The sequence below is a fragment of the Bufo gargarizans genome, chromosome 6 (assembly GCF_014858855.1).
Source record: "Bufo gargarizans isolate SCDJY-AF-19 chromosome 6, ASM1485885v1, whole genome shotgun sequence".
NCBI classification, from domain to species: domain Eukaryota; kingdom Metazoa; phylum Chordata; class Amphibia; order Anura; family Bufonidae; genus Bufo; species Bufo gargarizans.
Genome location: NC_058085.1, coordinates 14,421,872 through 14,444,366, shown reverse-complemented (window position 1 = coordinate 14,444,366; position 22,495 = coordinate 14,421,872).

Sequence of the window (22,495 nt, the reverse complement as noted above, 5' to 3'; positions counted from 1 at the left end):
GGTGCCGCATTCCCCAGGTCAAGCCACTTTTGAACCAGAAACAGCGGCAGAAGTGCCTGACCTGGGCTACAGAGAAGCAGCACTGGACTGTTGCTCAGTGGTCCAAAGTACTTTTTTCGGATGAAAGCAAATTTTGCATGTCATTCGGAAATCAAGGTGCCAGAGTCTGGAGGAAGACTGGGGAGAGGGAAATGCCAAAATGCCTGAAGTGCAGTGTCAAGTACCCACAGTCAGTGATGGTCTGGGGTGCCATGTCAGCTGCTGGTGTTGGTCCACTGTGTTTTATCAAGGGCAGGGTCAATGCAGCTAGCTATCAGGAGATTTTGGAGCACTTCATGCTTCCATCTGCTGAAAAGCTTTATGGAGATGAAGATTTCATTTTTCAGCACAACCTGGCATCTGCTCACAGTGCCTAAACCACTGGTAAATGGTTTACTGACCATGGTATTACTTTTCTCAATTGGCCGGCCAACTCTCCTGACCTGAACCCCATAGAAAATCTGTGGGATATTGGGAAGAGAAAGTTGAGAGACGCAAGACCCAACACTCTGGATGAGCTTAAGGCCGCTATCGAAGCATCCTGGGCCTCCATAACACCTCAGCAGTGCCACAGGCTGATTGCCTCCATGCCACGCCGCATTGAAGCAGTCATTTCTGCAAAAGGATTCCCGACCAAGTATTGAGTGCATAACTGAACATAAGTATTTGAAGGTTGACTTTTTTTGTATTAAAAACACTTTTCTTTTATTGGTCGGATGAAATATGCTAATTTTTTGAGATAGGAAATTTGGGTTTTCATGAGCTGTATGCCAAAATCATCAATATTAAAACAATAAAAGGCTTGAACTACTTCAGTTGGTGTGTAATGAATCTAAAATATATGAAAGTCTAATGTTTATCAGTACATTACAGAAAATAATAAACTTTATCATATATATTTATATTTATATATATTTATTCTTTTTTTAGCTTAAATGAAAGATAGTGAAATGGAATAATAATTAAAAAAAATCACAAAAAAAAAAAAAAAATTTTGTTTAAAAACATGATTTAAACAGTAGGTCATTTTCTGGTAACACAGTCCCTTTAAACCCGCAGAAACTGAGTGGAACAAGCAAAAATGAAAATTGTTACTGCATTGAGCAATAATATACAGTCATTAAAGGCACCAGTTGAAGCTATAATGTTAGTTTCCGTTTTCGCTCCTCCGAGGTTATTGTCTCGCCATGTTACTCCAAGGGTTTGAAATTCTATATAATACGCACCTGTTCAGTAAGATTTAAGGACCGTTCACTGTGCAATTGATTCAATTGATATTCTACTTGTGTTGCAATTGTTTAGTTTTGTGTTATTTTTTCCCCCAACGCTCTTCATTCCTGTAAACTACTGTGTGACTCAATTCCCACATGATTTATGAAGCAATTTGCGCAATCTGTTATTAAAATCTCGGGTTTTATAGCTTTTAAACTAAAACTTTAAATTTGTGGTTGCTTTCAGCTATCTTACTCTCTTATGGGAGTTATATGACGGTGAGTTAACTCCTCCAAAGAAATAGCAACAGAAAAAGTTATTGTAAAAATCTTTGCTGTAACCCTTTTCAATTTTTTGAGGATTTTTTTGGGACTGTACATAGGTCGGCTAAACCTTTGGTGTCAAAGGAACACTGGAGTCGGCAGCTAAGATAATTGAGACGTATGGAAGCAGCTTCTAATAGCATGTACACATAGTATGTCTAGAAATGTGAGATAGAGATATGTCGTGATTAGAGATATGTGTCGTGAACTAGAGATATGTCGTGATTAGAGATGAGCACATTTCTCAAAAAATCAGTTCGGACGGTTTGTCGAATTTCCCCAAAAGATTTGATTCAAATTCATTTTTGACGAATCACATTGAAAAACGGCTATTTCCGGGCTGAAGAGAGCCTTTATAAGCATGTAAGAACACTGTGCATTGCAGTAACACGCATAGGGAGTCTGCTTTGGTAGTAAAATAATACCGTCAGTCAGTATAACATGCAGATGACAGGCGTTGCTCTTAGAATCACTGCACACTTCACTTATTTGGGCAATCATGGGGCCAAAACAGATCAAATAACTCAAGTGTGAACTCAGCCTTACAGGTCAATGTTAGCGTCAAGAAGAAGCACACTCCAGTTGATTCCACATAGCTTTCTACAGAACTTATTCTGCTGCATGCTGAAACAAGTTGTGCCCCCATGACCAAGTGGTGAGGTGGCAACAGCATGAGGAGTCAACACAGTGGCCAAGTCACAGAGTGGTGAGGGTTGGAATCACATGAGAAATCGCATGACTCGCCAACACAGTGGACAAGTCACAGAGTGGTGAGTGTGGGAATCACATGAGCAATCGTATAAGTTGTCAACACAGTGGTCCAGACACAGAGTGGTGAGAGTGGGAATAGCATGAGAGTGTAAACTGGTACATGGATTGCAGGATAAAACTTACCAGGAAAGATTAAAGGACCTTAACATATATAGCTTGGAAGAAAGACGAGACAGAGGGGATATGATAGAAACTTTTAAATACATAAAGGGAATCAACAAGGTAAAAGAGGAGAGAATATTTAAAAGAAGAAAAACTGCTACAAGAGGACATAGTTTTAAATTAGCGGGGCAAAGGTTTAAAAGTAATATCAGGAAGTATTACTTTACTGAGAGAGTAGTGGATGCATGGAATAGCCTTCCTGCAGAAGTGGTAGCTGCAAATACAGTGGAGGAGTTTAAGCATGCATGGGATAGGCATAAGGCCATCCTTCATATAAGATAGGGCCAGGGGCTATCCATAGTACTTAGTATATTGGGCAGACTAGATGGGCCAAATGGTTCTTATCTGCCGACACATTCTATGTTTCTATGTTTCTATGAGTCGTCAACACAGTGGCCCAGTCACAGAGTGGGCCATGCTGATCGTCTCTCCGGCGGCTTGATGAAAAATTCCCACACCGCCGAGTATAGAATTTCCCCCCTACCACTCCATTTGACTACCTGCTACTGCTACCTCCGTGAACCCGTGCTGTCAACACAGTGACAGAGTGGTGAGGGTGAGAATCGCATGAGGAGTCATCACAGTGGCTCAGTCACAGAGTGGTGAGGGTGGGAATGGCATAAGGAATTGCATGAGTCGTCAACACAGTGGCCCAGTCACAGAGTGGGCCATGCTGATCGTCTGTCCGGCGGCTTGATGAAAAATTCCCACACCACGGAGTATGGCATTTTCCCCCTACCACTCCAATTGACTAGTTGCTACCGCTGCCTTCATGAAACCGTGCATCGCTACTTCTTTCTGGACAGGTAGGCTCCTGCGTAGCAGGCGCTCTACCCCGGGCATGTTTGGCTAGAGATCTCACACTGCTGCCACCCTGCTGACTCACGGCCATGCTACCACCCTGCTGGCTCAGCCGCTGCCTCATGCGCAAGCTGACACGCTCTTCTCCTGATGATGATGAAGTTCCCTCTTCATCTGGCTCTCACGTGCGATCGGCCACTTCATCGTCCGCCACTGTCTGCACGTCACTGATGTCACCCTCACCAGTCCCAGGGCCACGTGCCTGACCGCTGGCAGCACCAGCTCCCACGCGACTATCATCGTCGCTACTTTCCCGCCTACTGGAGGAAGTAGTAGATCTCTCCTCCTCACCTGTCTGTCGGACATACTGTACTGTAACATTAACTGCAAGGTTAAAAGAGCAATAGTATCAGGCTGCAATTTTTCACCAACTCCGCAACTGCTGATTGACGCATGTAATTAAGTGTAAAATACTAAAATGTGTAGTATTAAACCAGTGTTGGGTGAAAAACACAGAACAGGTGCAGATCTTTTCATTACACCTTATCTCTGAGTAGGCCTCACTACTGGTTTTGACTCACCCTTTGTAGTATAAGACCGCTATTTCACACCAACTCCACAACTACTGATTAAAGGCATCACATTTAGGTCTCTTGCACACAAATATGTGCTGGCCTTGCACATGCTGTGGACCACTTGAATGGGGTCCACGATCTGTCCGTCCCGCAAAAAGATAGCATAAGTTCTATCTTTTTGCGGAACGGAAGCACAGAATGGAACCCCACGAAAGCACTCCGTATTTGTGGACCCATTCAAGTGAATGGGTCTGCATCCATGATGCGAAATGCACATGGCTGGTTCCCCATGTATTGCGAACCTACCATATGCGGGCCGCAATACGTCAACGGGAGGCATACGGGCGTGTGCAAGAGGCCTAAGTGTAAAAGAATTTGACCACCCTAAAAGTGTGTAGAGAATTGTTATGCTTGGCAAGCCGCGGCCTCGGAAGCTAACCCTTTTCTGGTCATCTGTTCTTGGTCTTTATGGTGTGATCACCTCTAGTATCTTTTTTTTCCCCTTAAGCCCGAGGACTGTACTTTCTTCACTCATGCAGCATGCCGACCGCAAGTAAACTAAATACACCCCAAAACTGTTTGTTTCAGAATGCAATTTCACCCCAAAATCAAGGAGGAATGGAATTAAAATCTGTAGTAATAGATCACTTTTAGTAACCCCAATTAGTGCATCAAGGTGTAATAGAATAGCTCCTATTACCCCAGTTTTACACTCTCCTATTGGACCCTGCTCTCTTCCTACAGTGTGGATGATACCTCCCTATCCTTTTCTTACACCTGAAGGCCTCATGCACACGACAGTATTTTCTCACAGTCCGCAAAACGGGGTTCCGTTGGTCCGTGATCCGTGACCGTTTTTTTCGTCCGTGGGTCTTCCTTGATTTTTGGAGGATCCACGGACATGAAAAAAAAGTCATTTTGGTGTCCGCCTGGCCGTGCGGAGCTAAACGGATCCGTCCTGAATTACAATGCAAGTCAATGGGGACGCATCCATTTGACGTTGACACAATATGGTGCAATTGCAAACGGATCCGTCCCCATTGACTTTCAATGTAAAGTCTGGAGTCCCTTTTATACCATCGGATCAGATTTTTCTCCAATCCGATGGTATATTTTAACATGAAGCGTCCCCATCACCATGGGAACGCCTCTATGTTAGAATATACTGTCGGATATGAGTTACATCGTGAAAACTCATATTCGACAGTATATTCTAACACAGAGGCGTTCCCATGGTGATGGGGATGCTTCTAGTTAGAATATACTACAAACTGTGTAAATGACTTTCCCCTGCTGCCTGGCAGCACCCGATCTCTTACAGGGGGCCGTGATCAGCACAATTAACCCCTCAGGTGCCGCACATGAAGGGGTTAATTGTGCGTATCATAGCCCCCTGTAAGAGATCAGGGGCTGCCAGGCAGCAGGGGGCAGACCCCCCCTCCCTCCCCAGTTTGAATATCATTGGTGGCCAGTGCGGGCCCCCCCTCCCTCCCTCTATTGTATTAATAACATTGGTGGCCAATGTGCAGCCTCCCCCGGCCCCCCTCCCTCCCTCTATTGTAATAAGAACATTGGTGGCAGTGTGCGGCCTCCCCTGGCCCCCCCTCCCTCCCTCTTTTGTAATTAGAACATTGGTGGCAGTGTGCGGCCTCCCACGGCCCACCTCCCTCTATTGTAATAAGAACATTTATGGCAGTGTGCGGTTCCCCCCCCCCCCCGATCATTGGTGGCAGCGGAGTTCCGATCGGAGTCCCAGCGGAGTCCCCGCACACTGCCTCCAATGTTCTTATTACAATAGAGGGAGGGGGGCCGGGGGAGGCCACATACTGCCACCAATGTTCTAATTACAATAGAGGGAGGGAGGGGGGCCGGGGGAGGCGGCACACTGCCACCAATGTTCTTATTACAATAGAGGGAGGGAGGGGGGCCGGGGGAGGCCGCACACTGTCACCAATGTTCTAATTACAATAGCGGGAGGGAGGGGGGGCCGGGGGGGGCGCACACTGTGCCACCAACGTATTAATACAATAGAGGGAGGAAGGGGGGGGGCGGGGGGCGCACACTGTGCCACCAATGTTATTATTACAATAGAGGGAGGGAGGGGGGGCCGCACTGGCCACCAATGAAATTTAAACTGGGGAGGGAGGGGGGTCTGCCCCCTGCTGCCTGGCAGCCTCGGATCTCTTACAGGGGGCTCTGATCCGCCCAATTAACCCCTTCAGGTGCAGCACCTGAGGGGTTAATTGGGCAGATCATAGCCCCCTGTAAGAGATCGGGTGCTGCCAGGCAGCAGGGGGCAGTCATGTACACAGTTTGTTGTATATTCTAACTAGAAGCGTCCCCATCACTATGGGAACCCCTCTGTGTTAGAATATACTTCGGATTCGTCTGTATAAAAGTAACCTACGGCCACGGATCACGGACACGGATGCCAATTTTGTGTGCATCCGTGTTCTTTCACGGACCCATTGACTTGAATGGGTCCGTGAACCGTTGTCCGTCAAAAAAATAGGACAGGTCATATTTTTTTGACGGACAGGATACACGGATCACGGAGGTGGATGACAAACGGTGCATTTTCCGAGTTTTCAACGGACCCATTGAAAGTCAATGGGTCCACAGAAAATCACGGAAAACTGAACAACGGCCACGGGTGCACACAACGGTCGTGTGCATGAGGCCGAACTGCTCAATATTATTATTATTATTTTTTTTTATAAAGTCTTTTCTAAACACTGTCCCTAGTGCCTGTTAACTGTAAAATGGTGGAGACCGGGCATGAGGAGGCTTTTTATAGGGCTGTGACATCACAGGGGCTGGCTATCTGCTGATTGGCTGGCTACATGGCATTGTAGGAGCTCCTTCGTTCCCGGGCTTCTTACTTTCACTTTGTAACATGTGCAGCAGCCATTTTATTAAAAAAAAATGCAAATTGTTACCACGAAGCACAAGGAAAATTCACTTCGGGACGAATCAGATTTTTCATGAAATTCAAATCGAATTCCACTTCGTCAACTTCAAATCTCTCATCTCTAGTCGTGATTATGAAGGCAGCAATTTTTTTAGGGTTTCTATTAAGGAATACTATAGTCAGTCTTTACATCCCAAAATGGTTTATCCCAGGCACCAAGAAGTAATATTTGACTGTACAGTATAATAAATAGAGAAAACATATGACCTGATTTATCAGACTAGTTGTACGGTATATTTAATTTGGAATAATTTGCAACTTTTTTTTGTTTTGTTTTCATTGTAAGAAACAATTATCAAGCGACTGCGACAGGCCAAAGTTATTTTTTGCTCCTTCTGTCAGTCTCAGTAATCCAGCTGGTTTGTGGAGTACAGGATGTTGGTTGTTGGTCTTGTTTATAATAGGGAAAATCCCCAAAAATTGTCTCAACCGTGTTCAACCCCTATCCTACGGTAGTTGTGTCAGGTGAGAATAAGTCGGAATGTGATTGTTTGACAGTGCTAAATTCAACAAATGCTGTGCACCACTTTCATAAATTTGACTCATGGATCATCACTATTGTTGAGCGAAGCGAAGTCCATAAAGTGGACTTCTATCTGAATTTGAGGAAAAATTTAATTTGCGGAGAAGCCGAATTTCCCCATGCTTTGGGAAAACTAATCAATTTTCATTGAAATGGCAGTAAAATAGACCACTGCCATCTTCCTTAAAGATCTCACGCAAAATCTTGAGGTTGGAGATGTGTGACTTCACCATGCTGCCTGATGTGATGACATCACCCGTCGTGTAAGATTTCACGCTGGATCCTCAAGCAAGATGGCCATCGCGGCCTCTTTGCATTTAAATGGATGAGGTAAGTCAAGGAGTAGTCAAAAATTACCTCAAGCTTCATTATCTGAGCTATATAATGCAGTGAGGTTGAATGCTGATGATATTATTATTATTATTGGGGGAGAACCCCTTTAATGATCTCAATATAAGTGACAACTGTGAAAGCATTTATGTCTGTGAATGTTATAACGAAAATGTGAATTTTTGTAATCCAATACAATTCTTTCAAAATTTCCATTATGAAAGAAAATGCCTTTTCTTTGTCTTTTCAAGTAAATTATTTTAACCGTGCAGCCCAGCATTCTTCATTCAGAAGTAGATCCAACGGCAATCTGAACAGCATATTTAAATGCTGGAGAGTCCAGAGGGAAATTATCTTTTAAATTACTTAGGAAAAAAAGCAGCGCTGCTTGACACCCAGGATTAACTGCTCCTACACAAGTTAATTTGTTTTAAAAGATGTTACAGTTTCTAGATATAGATTTGGTTGGTTTAACTTTACAACCAAGGAACCATCAGAAACTTTGGTGAGGACCATTCAAATATTTCACTCCAAAATTTATATGTAGCAGCAAATAGGAATTAAAAGATGTAATAAAAATGATTATTAAGAGCCATCACATTATCCCGATAAGGTTCTTCCAATTACTGTTCTTGTTTTCAAGGTGTATGACTGTTTTGTATTCAGGCAGTGTCTGTAATATCATTTAAGATTCCTCCGCAGAAACAGCTGTCTCTTGCCTCTTAGTAGATGAGTTGTGTTCATATCGCATCAAGTGCGTGGAGCGCACTTATTCACATGCTTGTCGAATAGATCAGTATGTTTGATGCAGTGAACAAAGTTGTGCATTTCCCTTGTTGGATCTGTGTTCAAGTGCCAATTTTTTTTTTATTTTTTACTTTTTTTACATATTCATTTGCAGCCTTTGAATTTATTGGTTTCTCTGGGTCAGTCGTGAATACAGATAAACATCACAGTGCAATGTACCTGCTCTAAAGGCTTTATTGGATTTGTTTTTTGTAATTTTATTTTTATTTTTTGCTCTAAAGGCTTTATTGGATTTTTATTTTTAAGAAGCTATGCTAAAGAAGTGGCTTAACCTCAAACAACTGGCATGAATTATACCCGGCGTGCCAGGTTGATTTGTAAGCCGCAAAAATCATTTAAAAAAGATTTGACTCTAGATCAGTATAAGGCCTCAGCCACATGACCCTTGTCCGGCCTGGCCGTATTGCATACAGCAGGTCCGCAATACACAGCGCACCAGCTGTGTGCACCCCAGATCACAGATACGGACCCATTCACTTGAACATGTTCTATTTTTTTATGGTGGGGATAGATCACAGACCCACTCAAGTTGAATGGGCCAGGGTCCGTCCCGGCCGCCTCACGGATGTTGCCTGTGTATTGGGGAAAGCATATTGCGGTCCCCAATGCACAAAACGGCCGCACAGCGGTCGTGTGCATAAGACCTTAATTTCTAGTGCATTGTGGGAGGCTGCATATTCCAATGGCTTACCGTGCAGTCAGGTGAGCCAAATTTGTTGCTGGCTTTGGAGAATGCAATGAAAAAGACACCATGGGATATATTTGCAAATATATTTTTCAAAATTTTTCTCCACTAATTCTCTTTTGATATCTATAAAAAATTTAAAATGAAAGGCTGTTTAAGGGTGTTTTTCAGTGTGATTTTGAAATCTATTTTTGTACTGTACTCTTCATTTTGATTTTATTTTAGATAAAGTTATAGTCTAGAAAAAGGAAAGAAAATCTATCTATCGATCTGTTAGGCTGACAAATCATGTCCACTGCTGTTCTGCTTTTGGGCAGATGCAGTCCTCACTCCACTCACCCTGTGCGTATTGGGACAGTGTACTTCCTTACAGCACTGCTAGAGTTAATCCTTTGCTCTTCCTCCCTGTCCAGCTGCTGACTAAGGATCTGATCAACCTTTCTTGTTAGCTGGGCTGTGGTTCCACCTTTCTGTCTGAGCTTTCAGGTCTAGTGACCAGCGAAGGTGTAATCTAGTTTGACTACCTGTGTATCATACCTTACCTGCCACTACCTTGGAATTGCTATCTGCAATGTGAATGTGCTCAACCTGCCCTGACTTTGGACTGTGTGCAGAGTATGCAATTTTTCCTGATCCTTTGGTACTGTGCACCAGTGCCACTGACCCCTGTAGGTCAGCGCCAACTACACTAGGACTACACCAGGAGGTAACGGCCTGGTTGGTTCCCTGTAGTGAAGTCCACATGCCTGTACAGGGGTTAAAGGTAATCTGTCAGCTCCAAAACACCCCCCAAACTAAAGTAAGCGGCTTATAGCAATTTTTATCTTCATAATCACTTGCATCCCAAAATTCCACAAAGCAGCATAAAAATGCAGTGAGAGGACTCCTCCTTGAGTCCTCTCCATTATCTGCATGAGCTCAGGAGTCCTCTCAATGCATTTTACTGTTGGTTTGTTGGAGCACAGAATCGAAATACAAAGGAATATGAAGATAGAAATTACATAACCGGACTCAACATCACTTACACCATTTACTCTAGTTTGGGGGTGTTTTGGAAATGACAGATTCCCTTTAAAGGATGAATACCATGGAACTGTCAGGACAATGCCCGTAGGTTTAGCCCAAAGTCAAACTAGTTAGTTGGCATAGAGCAGAGGTCAGCAACCTTCGGCACTCCAGCTGTTGGGAAACTACAATTCCCAGCATGCACCATTCATTTCTATGAGAGTTCTTATAAGAGCAGAGCCAGTATGCATGCTGGGACTTGTAGTTTCACAACAGTTGGAGTGCCGAAGGTTGCCTACCTCTGATTTAAAGGGTCCACACCCACTGTCTGTTACAGGTGGCAATATGTACCTCATCTTTACTAACATCCCGGTTCCTGGACTAACAGAATTTTGCGCATACTTACAGTATATAAGTCATTTATAAGTCTTTTTGAATAGTCTCCACACTTTAACATATGTTTTTAGCACTTCTCCTGTTGCCACATGTGCGGGAGCTGATTGGTCTGGCCGACGCATGCACAGACCGTATGATGTGTCCGCTTCTGCTTTGGGCAGTGTGGGCATGTCCCTGGTGCACCTCCACTGGTGGATGTCTTGGAGCTTGCGCATTGTAACTTTCCGAGTGAGCATGTTATCTTATATGGATTTCATGTCCTGGTAAGCCTTGCAGGATCATATTATTAACTAATGTCAAATGTTCACATGATATCCACAGGTGCCACTAACCCATGATCACCTTACATATGGCTATTTATGTACTTATGTACAAAATATGCACTTAAATGTTTAAATTTAAATGTCCGTGATGTTACTTTATATGTTATTAGACTCCCCCATACACATGCAAGCTTGGTTCAGCCAAAGGAGTATGTATTGTCAATGGTCAGAGAGAGGAGAAAGTCACTGTCAGACGTGTGGTTTATTTCCAGGAGATCAAAAGGATCCGGTATTGAAATTCAAAGCATAAGATCCCTTTCCTTCACATCATCTGTCGGGAGAGTCACGAGCTCGCCATACACATAAGATTGTTGGCTGGTCCTATCAAAAATGGAGGATTCAACTAACAATACTCTAATCGTCTAATGTGTGTGAGGGGCCTATACATTGATTTTACACCCATTTTTTGGGGGGTAAAACGCCACCACAGTTTTTGACACTACTATTTCAGCCAAAGCCAGTAGTGAATTAAAAAGGAATGGGATATATGAAGGGAGAACTCATATTTCTTCTTCCAGCTGGATCTATTTTTTGCTTTCATTCAAAAATCAATCGAAGCTTTAGGCTGGAGTCACTCCCAACATCACAAGATCACAATAAAATGCTAACGAATAAATTGGCTAGTATATTAGTGGCGGAACAAAACTGCTCCCAGGCCAATAGACATATTGGAAATATCCCCTAAGTTTTCTAGGCCTCGTGACAGGTACATTGTTTCCAAATGCTACATACATATAATCACAGATATAATCACATTTTAACAATCCTACCTTGAAATCCAAAATAAGTTGGGCTAAATGTATTTTAAAATGTTAACAATTTATACGGATAAATTATTTTTTTTTTTTAAAACTATAACCCTGCAGGATGAAATGATACTTTTTAACATCCCGATTAAGACGTGACTTTAGAAAAGTGATTATTTCCATTAAAAAAACATGAAAATGCAGGGGATAGTATCAGCATATCTGTGTTTCTACAGAGAAATGTGTAAGTTTTATCTTAATGTAATCAGTCCCTGCTAAACTTTATATGGATGGAATTAATTATATCAATGCATTTTCTTCCCTTTAACTTTGGAGCAGAAGAACATTGAAATGTACGTGCTGATTCATCTGCTTGTTGAAATCTCAGTCTTATTTTTTATGCCTGGGGCACATTGAGATAAAAAAAAACTTTCTAAAAGGTCAAATGAGAATTGATTTGGGGATTAGTGCGGGTTTTTCGTCCTCTGTGTGTTTAGGTTTTACCCATCTTACAGGATATTATACTTGCTATATAACGTTGACCATGTTTTAAGCTATTACTTTGTGATTTCTCTATAGTTTGTCTATGCTGTAGCTTAGCATATGTTACACATTCTGTTACTCAGCATGTCGTTTTCTTTCCCAATTGTGCTTGATATTATATCAGATATCCATTTTTTTTAATCTAGCCAACATGTGCAGATGTTTTCCTTGGCAACTATTAATATTGACCTTCTGTGATGTAGGGTTAAAGGGGTTGTCTCACTTCAGCAAATGTCATTTATAATGAAGACAGGCTTAATACAAGGCAATTACTAATGCATTGTGATTGTCCACATTGCCTCCTTTGCTGGCTGGATTTATTCTTCCATCACATTATACACTGCTCATGTCCAGGGGTTCCCTATCCCTATCTTCACCCCTTCGGCCCCCCTGATATTAGCATTAAGGCATTTCATGCTACAAGGGCTTTTTTGTTTACAATAACACACTTCTAGGTGGAGGATTCCGTCTGGCAGTGTATGCAGTGACGTTACCAGCTCTGATGGGCTGTTTTACAGGCTAGGGCAGCACTAAAGCCCGCCCATTAGTGGCGTTGACCTCACCGGGCTAACTGCTGGGCAGAAGCCTCCGCCTAGCAGTCCCTATGGAGAGACTGCTACGTCACCTGTGCAATTCCAGCGTAGGGCAAAAGAGAGCATCGATGCACATATCAGGGGGGCAGGAGGGGTGAAGATAGGGATATGTCCGGGTTCAGCTCTGAATCTAGACAACCCCTCTAACCTACGGGCAATAAGTTATTCCTTTACCAAATTGAAGATATATTTTCAATACAGTTGTAAAGCTAAATCCAGCCCTCCAAATGGATATAAACATCTTTATTGATACATTTCAATGTATTAGATAACAATGTTACAAGTTTTCAACAAATATGCTCTTATAAATCTCCATGTGGGAAATAAACATGAGCAACTCACATCTGTCATGTATTTAAACTGCACTGAGAATTCTTTGAGATCATGGGGAACTTGGGATATATGACATGACCTGTGAAAATAAAATGAAAAAAATTAAAATAAAATTGGAAATTTTAAAAAAAAAAAAACTTTTCCAAACGATAATAAATTGATCCACCTTATCTTCCTTGGCAACCCCCATGTTATTTTGTTAGCCCACATGTCTGAAATGAGTGTTCTGTCCTTGTAGAACATTCTGGTTTAAGGGCTAGCTTATGGAAACCTACCAATTTTGTGTCGTAGCTTTTCTGTGTCTGAGGGTGACAGACCTACCTGTCTGGCCATGTAAGTTTCTTCCTTTGACTATTCTTGTTAGGAAAATAATGACAATGATAATTTTCTGTATAGGATGTCCAAATGTTGGGAATGATATGCACTGTGAAAATAAAATAAAAATAAAATAATCAGAAATATACAATATAAACTATGAATAATGCAAAGAAATTTGTCCTCCTTATTTTCCGGCGCGCAGGTAAACAATGAAGGGAAGGCTGCACATGCACGGAGCGTGGCCTTCATTTTAACCATCTGATCGGCGGGGGTGTCGGTTGTCGAACCCATGCCGATCTGGTAATGATGACCTATCCTAAGGATAGGTAATCTGTATTAAAATCCCGGAAAACCCCTTTAATGTTGATGATTATGGCTTACAACTGATCAAAATCCTAAAGTCAGTATCTTAGAAAATTAGAATATTATAAAAGACCAATTCTAAAAATGATTTTTAATACAGAAATCTTGGCCTATTGAAAAGTATGTATAGTATATGCCCTCAATACCTGGTCGGGACTCCTTTTGCATGCAATTGCTGCATTAATGCAGCATGGCGGTGATTAGCCTGTGGCACTACTGAGGTGTTATGGAAGCCCAGGTGGCTTTGATAGCAGCCTTTAGCTCATCTGCATTTTTGGTGTCTTTCATCTTCCTCATGACAATAACTAATAGATTCTCTATACGGTTTAGGTCAGGTGAGTTTGCTGGCCAGTGAAGCAGAGTGATACTGTGGGTTATTAAATCAGGTATTGGTGCTTTTGGCAGTGGGGGCAGGTGCCAAGTCCTGATGGAAAATGAAATCAGCATCTCCATAAAGCTTGTCAACCGAAGGAAGCATTAAGTGCTCTAAAAAATTCCCTGTAGATGGCTTCACTGACTTTGGACTTGATATAACACAGTGGACCAATACCAGCAGATGGCATGGCTCCCAAAACTATCACTGACTGTGGAAATGTCACACTGGACCTCAAGCAACTTGGATGGTGTGCCTCTCCACTCATCGTCCAGACTCTGGGACCTTGATTTCCCCCAAAAATGGAAAATTTACTTTGATCTGAAAACAGGACTTTGGACCATTGAGCAACAGTCCAGTAAGGCTCTTTTGATATTGTCTCTGGCTCATGAGTGTCTTAACACAAAGGATGCAATAGTTGTTGCCCATGTCCTGTATATGGCTATGTGTGGTGGCTTTTGAAGCACTGACTCCAGCTGCAGTCCACCCCTTGTGAATCTTCCCCAAATTGTTGAATGGCCTTTTCTTGACATTCTTTTGAAGGCTGCGGTTATTCGTATTTCTTTTGCACCTTTTTCTAACACAAATTTTCCTTCTACTCAACTTTGCATTACAGTTCTAGGATGCAGGACTCTGTGAACAGCCAGAACTGTCTTTTGAGCAACTGTCAAGTCGGCCATCTTCTCAATGATTGTGTAGCCTGCTGAACCAGACTATTTAAAGGAAATGTGCCACCAAAAAGGTTATCTGGCAGTTATAATCAGATAGTAGCTCATCTCCTAATCAGTATTTTTTTCTGATTGTAGATTTTTATATTCTATTTCCTGAACATAATTACAGAGGCAGCCATCTTGCCTGAGCTGTTCTTATCAGCATATATAAAGCATTAAGAAAATTGCTTTATAACAGCCCCATGGTGCATAGAGGGCACCTCGTTGACTTCTATGGGAGAGTCTTCTAGGCACGCTCTGTCACATGTGCAGAAGTGATTGTACAAGGGAAGAATAGATAACTTTTGACAATCACCCACTGTAAATGGAGGATCGTCCTATCTATACACAGAGGTATCATTATAGGCAGGATTAGAATGAGCTAACTGCAGTAAAGTAATCAGTACAAGCCAAGAAGTGGCAGCAATAACCAAAATAGTGGCCAGCGGCAGGATTTTATCATTTTTGTCTAAATATATGGGATACATGGAAATTTGCAAACAACATCTTCAAAAATTATTGAAAAATATGTTAAACATAAAAAAACTGTCATTTTCTGATGACACATTCCATTTAAAGGCTTAGGAAACCTTTCCAGGTGTTTTATGTTTATTATCTGATTAGAGTGTGACACCATGCGTTTACAATATTCAACATTTTCACAATATTCTAATTTTCTGAGATACTGACTTTTGGGTTTTCTTTAGTTGTAAGCCATAATCATCAACATTAAAAGAAATGAATGTGTAATGAATCTATAGAATATAGGAGTTTCACTTTTTGAATTGAATTACTAAAATAAATTTACTTTTCAATGGTATTCTAATTTATTGAGATGCACCTGTAATATAGGTAGATCTCTACCTGGCCAAGATGGCCTACCTTTGTTTTAGGCTGAACTAATGTGATCGCTAGATTGAATATTGGAATGTCTAAAAATTATCTTTAATGGTATCAAAATAAAATGATAGGCTCAACAACGAATATGTAATGTCACAAACCTCTCATGGAGGTAAAAAATCCCTGCCAACTACAGTGAACTGGTCGGGTTTGAAAAAATGTGGAGCCAGGAGGTGTGTACGCTGGCCCACTCGGAGGAGTGAGTTAGGAAGACAACAGTGATAGAAATAAAGAGAGGGAGACAGGTACTGGGTCTCAACCCCTACATATATCCCTGTGTTCTGTCATAAGAACTCCATCCATCTGACCCTAGATGGCCCTCAGACCTATTTTTTGACTGCCCAGCTTCGTCGGAAGTAAAAGGACCAGTCACCTCTAAAGAAGTCAGATGCAAGGAAAATAAACAAAAAAACTGTGTCCCTACGCGTTTCACTGGCATGCGCCAGATCATCAGGGGACTCAAATAACACCAGGACCGCAAGTAGATAATGACAGGCAGTGTGTGCCTATCTCAGCACTCCATATATAGCTGAGGCAGTAATAAACACAATCCTAAACAAAGTATGAGGATGTACTTAGCTTGCTTAGTCATCTACTCGGGTCCAGGGTCCGCACCTATCCTGCGTGTGGCAGTGGGAGCGGATCATTCGCGCTGGTGTCCTTTTTAAACCACGCGCGTCATCTTGGCTCCTCCCCCCGTACCATGTGATCGGTCATGTGACGTGTGACGTATCGGATCGCGTCACTCGCTATCGTCACATGATTGAGGGCGGTCTTAGGCCGTCCATGCTAATGCGGCCGCATCACTCAGAGGTGATTGGTCACGCAGTATGAGGGGGCGGGTCTTCGGGTTAAACTGGTGGCGATGCGGAGGTGAGCCAATCCCATTCCCCACCAAAAACCCATATTCCTGGCTAATCTAGCCAGATGAAGGTGCGTCGCTCCTTAATATCGTAGGAGGCGCAACCTAGGATATTCATGGCCCTCAGACCTATTTTTTGACTGCCCAGCTTCGTCGGAAGTAAAAGGACCAGTCACCTCTAAAGAAGTCAGATGCAAGGAAAATAAACAAAAAAACGGTGTCCCTACGCATTTCACTGGCATGCGCCAGATCATCAGGGGACTCAAATAACACCAGGACCGCAAGTAGATAATGACAGGCAGTGTGTGCCTATCTCAGCACTCCATATATAGCTGAGGCAGTAATAAACACAATCCTAAACAAAGTATGAGGATGTACTTAGCTTGCTTAGTCATCTACTCGGGTCCAGGGTCCGCACCTATCCTGCGTGTGGCAGTGGGAGCGGATCATTCGCACTGGCGTCCTTTTTAAACCACGCGCGTCATCTTGGCTCCTCCCCCCCGTACCATGTGATCGGTCATGTGACGTGTGACGTATCGGATCGCGTCACTCGCTATCGTCACATGATTGAGGGCGGTCTTAGGCCGTCCATGCTAATGCGGCCGCATCACTCAGAGGTGATTGGTCACGCAGTATGAGGGGGCGGGTCTTCGGGTTAAACTGGTGGCGATGCGGAGGTGAGCCAATCCCATTCCCCACCAAAAACCCATATTCCTGGCTAATCTAGCCAGATGAAGGTGCGTCGCTCCTTAATATCGTAGGAGGCGCAACCTAGGATATTCAAGGGCAAGTTTAGAAGGTTACAGATTGAATGGCCATATATAGGTGGTATAGAGATAGTAACCAAAAGATTATCCTATATATAAACATACAGTGTGGACAAAATAGTTAATGATTATGTATATACATAAAGCAGCCATACAGCTGTAGTCAAAGGCTACAACAGTTAATGTCTCCGCATATACATACACAATGACGTATAGATGGAGGGATCTCTAGTGACAAATGCAGATGTGTATGTGGGAATACAATGTGGAGGATGCCGATAGAATAGACCTCGTGGCATAGTATAAACATCATTACACCCAATAGATATGATGGATCTAGAACGGTCAGGATGGGTCTGTAAGTCACTAGGGGAGTGGGAGATAGTTGGAGCTAGTGCGTGGATCTTGATTCCTCAATGAACGAGCTAAATGAAAGCTGCTCGTTGAGGCCTGCGGGATAAGAAGTTTTAAGCTCAAAAATCCACCACGTCTCCCGCTGTAATATCCTCCTGTCCCAATTACCCCCTCTCTTCAAGGGAGGGATTGGTAGATTGAGGGATACTATGCCACGAGGTCTATTCTATCGGCATCCTCCACATTGTATTCCCACATACACATCTGCATTTGTCACCAGAGATCCCTCCATCTATACGTCATTGTGTATGTATATGCGGAGACATTAACTGTTGTAGCCTTTGACTACAGCTGTATGGCTGCTTTATGTATATACATAATCATTAACTATTTTGTTCACACTGTATGTTTATATATAGGATAATCTTTTGGTCATCTCTATACCACCTATATATGGCCATTCAATCTGTAACCTTCTAAACTTGCCCTTGAATATCCTAGGTAGCGCCTCCTATGATATTAAGGAGCGATGCACCTTCATCTGGCTAGATTAGCCAGGAATATGGGTTTTTGGTGGGGAATGGGATTGGCTCACCGCCGCATCACCACCAGTTTAACCCGAAGACCCGCCCCCTCATTCTGCGTGACCAATCACCTCTGAGTGATGCGGCCGCATTAGCATGGACGGCCTAAGACCGCCCTCGATCATGTGACAATAGCGAGTGACGCGATCCGATACGTCACACGTCACATGACCGATCACATGGTACGGAGGGAGGAGCCAAGATGACGCGCGCGGTTTAAAAAGGACGCCAGCGCAAATGATCCGCTCCCACTGCCACACGCAGGATAGGTGCGGACCCTGGACCCGAGTAGATGACTAAGCAAGCTAAGTACATCCTCATACTTTGTTTAGGATTGTGTTTATTACTGCCTCAGCTATATATGGAGTGCTGAGATAGGCACACACTGCCTGTCATTATCTACTTGCGGTCCTGGTGTTATTTGAGTCCCCTGATGATCTGGCGCATGCCAGTGAAACGCGTAGGGACACAGTTTTTTTGTTTATTTTCCTTGCATCTGACTTCTTTAGAGGTGACTGGTCCTTTTACTTCCGACGAAGCTGGGCAGTCAAAAAATAGGTCTGAGGGCCATCTAGGGTCAGACGGATAGAGTTCTTATAGAAACATAGAAACATAGAATGTGTCGGCAGATAAGAACCATTTGGCCCATCTAGTCTGCCCAATATATCTGAATCCTATGAATAGTCCCTGGCCCTATCTTATATGAAGGATAGCCTTATGCCTATCCCATGCATGCTTAAACTCCTTCACTGTATTTGCAGCTACCACTTCTGCAGGAAGGCTATTCCATGCATCCACTACTCTCTCAGTAAAGTAATACTTCCTTATATTACTTTTAAACCTTTGCCCCTCTAATTTAAAACTGTGTCCTCTTGTGGTAGTTTTTCTTCTTTTAAATATGCTCTCCTCCTTTACCGAGTTGATTCCCTTTATGTATTTAAAAGTTTCTATGACAGAACACAGGGATATATGTAGGGGTTGAGACCCAGTACCTGTCTCCCTCTCTTTATTTCTATCACTGTTGTCTTCCTAACTCACTCCTCCGAGTGGGCCAGCGTTCACACCTCCTGGCTCCACATTTTTTCAAACCCGACCAGTTCACTGTAGTTGGCAGGGATTTTTTACCTCCATGAGAGGTTTGTGACATTACATATTCGTTGTTGAGCCTATCATTTTATTTTGATACCATTAAAGATCATTTTTAGACATCCCAATATTCAATCTAGCGATTATATACCTTGGGCGTCATTGTAATCAAGTGTGACCAGCTTTCTACTTAGGTTGTGTTCATATACAGCTGAACCAATGTGCCCAAAAATACACTCACCTAAAGAATGTTCTATTTCTCATTAATGCGATTATCTAGTCAACCAATCACATGGCAGTTGCTTCAATGCATGTAGGGTTGTGGTCCTGGTCAAGACAATCTCCTGAACTCCAAACTGAATGTCAGAATGGGAAATAAAGGTGGGCTACAACAGCAGAAGACCCCACCGGGTAACACTCATCTCCACTACAAATAGGAAAAAGAGGCTACAATTTGCACAAGCTCACCAAAATTGGACTGTTGAAGACTGGAAAAATGTTGCCTGGTCTGATGAGTCTCGATTTCTGTTGAGACATTCAAATGGTAGAGTCCGAATTTGGCGTAAACAGAATGAGAACATATATCCATCATGCCTTGTTACCACTGTGCAAGATGGTCGTGGTGGCGGTGTAATGGTGTGGGGGATGTTTTCTGGGCACACTTTAGGCCCCTTAGTGCCAATTGGCCATCGTTTAAATGCCACGGGCTACCTGAGCATTGTTTCTGACAATGTCCATCCCTTCATGACCACCATGTACCCATCCTCTGATGGCTACTTCCAGCGGGATAATGCACCATGTCACAAAGCTCGAATCATTTCAAATTGGTTTCTTGGACATGACAATGAGTTCACTGTGCTAAAATGGCCCCCACAGTCACCAGATCTCAACCCAATAGAGCATCTTTGGGATGTGGTGGAACAGGAGCTTTGTGCCCTGGATGTGCATCCCTCAAATCTCCATCAACTGCAAGATGCTATCCTATCAATGTGGGCCAACATTTCTAAAGAATGCTATCAGCACCTTGTTGAATCAATGCCACGTAGAATTAAGGCAGTTCTGAAGGCAAAGGGGGTCCAACACCGTATTAGTATGGTGTTCCTAAGAATTCTTTAGGTGAGTGTATATTGATATTGAATTTAGATGGGTTGCCCAAGATATGAAAAAAAGGTTAACTTTTTCCCTCAAAGAGCAACACACCTTTTCGTAGCTTGTGTCTGCAATTAACATTTCATCTCTGCTTACTTAAATGGTACAGTCCCATACACATATTGTCTTTTCTAATCTTGGACAACCAAGATAATGTACTATAATAAGCAGCAAAGTAGTTGAACCAGCTATGTAAAAGTACAATCCTGTTATTGTCTGTAATATTGAGATGGCAGTCAAGAAGAGAAAAGTCTTTACTACAGCGGTCTTAAACAGTCCTTTGTTTTACCCTCAGGAGCTTTTTTATAGACTCCACATCATTAACGTTCTTAAATCCCTGTAATTAGAGGTTTTGCTTCATTGGATCACTTTTATTATTATTTTGATGTGATGATTTCCCCACGGAGACATCCTGTTTCTTCTTGTTGAATTTTTAAGAAATGCTTTCTTTATGTTAAATTGAACTAAATGGAGAAAAAAAATCATATATATATAATCTGCAAAGAAGTTATTAAATAGTACAGTATCACCCTGAATCACCTTGAAACAGCTCTCTGTAGTTGAGGTTTGCATTTCAGTGTGTCTGCTGCTACTACTAAGGCCTCATGCACACGACCGTTCCTTTTTTTGCAGTCCGCAAATTGAGGTTTCTGCAAAATACAGAATCTGCCGGTGTGCATTTCGCAGTTTGCGGAACGGGCGGCCCATTGTAGAAATGCCTATTCTTCTCTGCAAAATGGACAACAATAGGACATGTTATATATTTTTTGCGGTGCTACGGAACAGAGCTACGGATGCGGACCAGAACAACGGTCGTGTGCATGAGGCCTAAGCAGGAGGCTGTCTTGGGGTTATGTTTAACTCAGATCTATCCTTCATTACATTCAATAACTTGCCCGATCATTTTGCCAAAAACATCTACAGCATCCGCCCTTTTCTCACTGTGGGAAAAAAACACAACTCTTATTGTTTCCCTGCTCCATTCTCATATTGATTTTTGTAACTCACTTCTAATCAGTCTTCCCCTCAGTAATCTTTTCCCTCTCCAATCCATCCTGCAATAGTCAGACTCATTTTTCTGTCCACCCTCAACACGTATGCCTACAGTACATTCTGTGCCAGTCACTGCACTGGTTGCCTATCCACTATAGAATACAGTTAAAACATATTACTCTTAACCGGCACTTCACAGTGATCCCCCTCCCTACCTCTCCTCCCTCGTCTCTATCCACCATTCTATGTTTCGCATTCTACTGATAATGTGAGACTGAACATCCTCTATAATCAGAAACTCACACTTCTGTCTCCAGGATTTTTTTTATCATGCTATGCTTTTCTATTCCATAAAAAATGAAACTCAATGAGAAACATTAAGATCCATAAGGCTTCCATTATAAATTAAAGTCTTAATGCCCTTGTGAACAGACGCAAACTGTAAAGGCGATCATATCATTTATGTCACTTACGTAAAATAAATCAAATGATATGAAAAGTTACCCTTGTACTAGAGAAATGACCCAAGTATTCTCTTTCTGTTCTGTAACTTACCGGTATGTCATGAACCTCTTTTGAATGCTCAACATTAGGTATAGCCTGCGGTATCAGTTGTTCCAGGAGTTTTCTTTTGAAGGAACACCAAAAGTGAGGAAAATCCAAAGATTATGTATGGAAAACTTTAGGGAAACATGAGAACAGAAGACTTGAATCTAAGCTTCTGTAGTCACTCCAGGTGCTAGTATAATATATGATGACTTCAAGAAAGACTGAGTTGATTTCTTAGGGCAGCATAAGATAACTGCTTATGGACAACTGCTTATGTCCCTTCTAGGGAAGATTGTGGTTCAATGGGTCTTTAAAAGGTTTATTGTCTTTTTCTAGATCAATAGGGAAA